Source organism: Sinocyclocheilus anshuiensis, unplaced genomic scaffold (genome assembly GCF_001515605.1).
Source record: "Sinocyclocheilus anshuiensis isolate Anshui unplaced genomic scaffold, SAMN03320099.WGS_v1.1 scaffold4039, whole genome shotgun sequence".
NCBI lineage: Eukaryota > Metazoa > Chordata > Actinopteri > Cypriniformes > Cyprinidae > Sinocyclocheilus > Sinocyclocheilus anshuiensis.
Window position 1 is genome coordinate 47,371 of NW_015554324.1, and position 2,947 is coordinate 50,317.

General features: G+C 38.4%; 1 protein-coding gene across 3 annotated transcripts in view; it reads right to left on the reverse strand.

The window, feature by feature from the left end:
- Positions 1-2,493, reverse strand: part of LOC107671373 (tetraspanin-18-like) — a 36,725-nt gene extending 34,232 nt beyond the window's left edge. For 2 of the 3 annotated variants that reach the window (XM_016464283.1, XM_016464280.1), the window contains exon 1: positions 2,215-2,493. The gene's annotated coding sequence lies outside the window, so the exon portion shown is untranslated. The remainder of the gene's footprint in view (positions 1-2,214) is intronic. The other variant, XM_016464282.1, reaches the window with a different exon arrangement.
- Positions 2,494-2,947: the final 454 nt, after the last annotated feature.

The window sequence follows — 2,947 nt, forward strand, 5'->3', positions numbered from 1 at the left end:
CTGTTCAAATGCGGAGTTTTGCGCATCGTGTGTTTGTGTGTGCGCCCGCGTGTGTGTGTGCGAGAGAGAGAGCGAGAGAGAGAGAGAGACAGCATCACATCACATCACAGTAGAGTCAGCTGTCTTAACCGCGGCTTGTGTACTGCATCATTACTGTGTCTGTTCACCTTTCGGGGGATGGTAAAACTAATGACATTATTTACTGTCTTTACATTTATTTTGAAAGATGAAGCTCGCGATTATGGTAAGGGGCGTTACATTTCTGACGAGTGCTTGCAGTGTTCGGCCAATCACAATGCACTGGGTCAGCTGGCCAATCAGAGCAGACTGCGCTTGTCGGAAGGAGGGACTTTGTAGAAAACGAAGCGTTTGAGAGAGGCGGGGCATAGAGGACCTACAATAATGTACAGTATTTGAAAAATAATGTGTTTTTTGAACATTAAAGCATGTCAACATATTCTGTTACACCAAATATACAAAATAATGATCTTTAAAAAAGCATCATATGACCCCTTTAAGTGGCTTTGCCTGTCTTAACTAAAGCTAGAGGATGACAGTTCTGGCTGCTTTAAAAGGGATTTTTCCTGACATCTATCTCAAGTTTAAATGGCCAGTCGATTTCTGGAAGCAGGGATTTGTGACAGAAGTGTCATGAACGACAACACATGCAGGGGTATAAGGAGTACTGAAGAACATGTGTCTGAAATTGTGTAAAGCATGGCAAATAATGATTGATTATCATTTAAATAGAATTCTGAAAATGTTATTATTTTTCATAATGGGCATGATAAAAAGTTAACAGGAACATGAAATGATTGGATGATGCATTAAAAAAAGTACTACTTTAGCTTAAAATGTTAGAGAACATGGCTTTCAGTCTAAATGTTTTTTTAAACTGTTATTAGGATCATTACAACAGTTAAAGCCTGAATATTCACCAATCCTATGGCAATTCATAGCTATTTTATGTTTTGACTAATTGATTGCTAATTCGTCTGAATTTGTGCAATCTCATTTGCACATTATCGCACGATCTGCTCATGCCCCATTGAAGGTTATGTAATACGAAAATTCATACAAAATCGCCACCTCATGAAATAGCTATGAGAACAGGCTAGAATATTTCATAATAGTCTAACTCCAGCTCTGCTGCACAGATATGAGAGATCACAGATTAAAACTTCTGATGGTAGCTTGTTTTAAGTCTAAGTTAGACATTTATGGTCATTAGCTGGTCCAAGATGATCCAGATAATGAATCAGGTGAACTACCATCCGGTGGGGCAGAAAACTGGTTAGACCAGTGGCCACCTTGCACCAGTAACAAACCAACCTGTTCCACAAAATCATACTGACCACCTTCATCTCATAATTTTCACTTTTGTCACCAAGAAATTTGCTATAAATATTTTTGTCGTTCTAAAGTTGGAGGAAACAAACCTGCTGTAAACTTCAATTCCCTAATGATGATTTTGCTTATGATCACTTTACCTGAATATAACAGTAGGCTACAACTGGCAGTGGGAACAGTATGAAAAGGGAAAAATTTGAAATATGGCTGGCTTGAATTCAAACGCACAAAATAATCTCAAGGAGAATATGTATGGTTTGGCAGCTGCCAAATGAGATTACACAAGTTAACCAAAGCAAAGCAAAGTAAAAACCCTTGACTCCCGCGATGATTGCTAGTCATTTCAGCCTCAAACACAGACTTCCTTCCAAGTTCCAACAAAACACTTTGGAAATTATTTAGGTTACACCCAAACATCACGTGACATCTCCCACCTTGGTCAATGCAAATGTATAGCAGTAATGTTTACCTGATGATCAAACCTGTATGTAAACAATATTCTCCAAGAAATGGTCGTCTATACCCATATGAGGCAATGTGAAATGCTCATATAATTATATTATTGTCATCAATTTAAACAAAGAAAGTTAAAATTAATAATAAAAAGTCGTTAGTAGTAATTGGTTTATTCAAACAATTCTTTTATAGCATTATAGTCCACTTTAGCACTGCAAGGAAGCCAAAAACACAACTTAAAAAAAAAAAAAAAAACCTGTTATCAAATGTATCCTGTGATAGCCTATGTCACCGCAAACATCTCCATGTCCGCTAAGAAACTTTCAGATCCTCAGAAATACACGCGTCTGCACAGTTATCTGCTGCTTTCAGCTCTCAGTGATGTTGTCGGTGAATTAAAACACCTACCGTGTTTTGTGATATCCTCGCGTTTAAGTACAGGCGAACTTAACGAAAAATCCGGTATCCAAGAGGATGAAAACGTCCATAGGATTCCTTCAACTGTTGTGTGAATCTTTCGCCCCGTTTACTCATTCCTTTCGACACCACTGAATCATTCAGCGGCTCTGACTCCACTCAACACTTCGCTGTTCTGCGCGCTGTGTGTGAATCTGCTCAGCCACACGACACATTGGCCAGGGGCGGCTACTAGACCTTCACGCCTCCTGTCATTAATTCTTCATATTCACATAATGGTGTCCTGTAAGTCATACAAAATCACGGGGTCTCCAGTAAGACCAAACTCGCTCTGACCAGCAGGTGTCTTTGAAAATTGTCTGAGCCAGAGGCTTATCGGGTATAGGCTTTTTCTCAGATGAAAGATTCACAGCTGAGACACACTGTTGATTTGATTTTTATTAACTACCTGTAAACATATTACATGAACATCAGTCCACAAAAGATGAGAGACCAAATTGTCTCTCCTTAATAAATAATGAACATGTTGCTATATCAGCCTCTGTAATTGTACTTTTCTTTCCGTTACTAGTTTCTCAGCTCCTCATGTAGGGCCCTAATATAAAATATAAGATATTAGCACACATATTACTTCAGCATCAGTTCAAAGTTTTAGCTTTAACAATGTATTGTTTTAACATTCTTGCAGACAGCAAGTAGCATTTGAAATATGTAGCCTACTAAG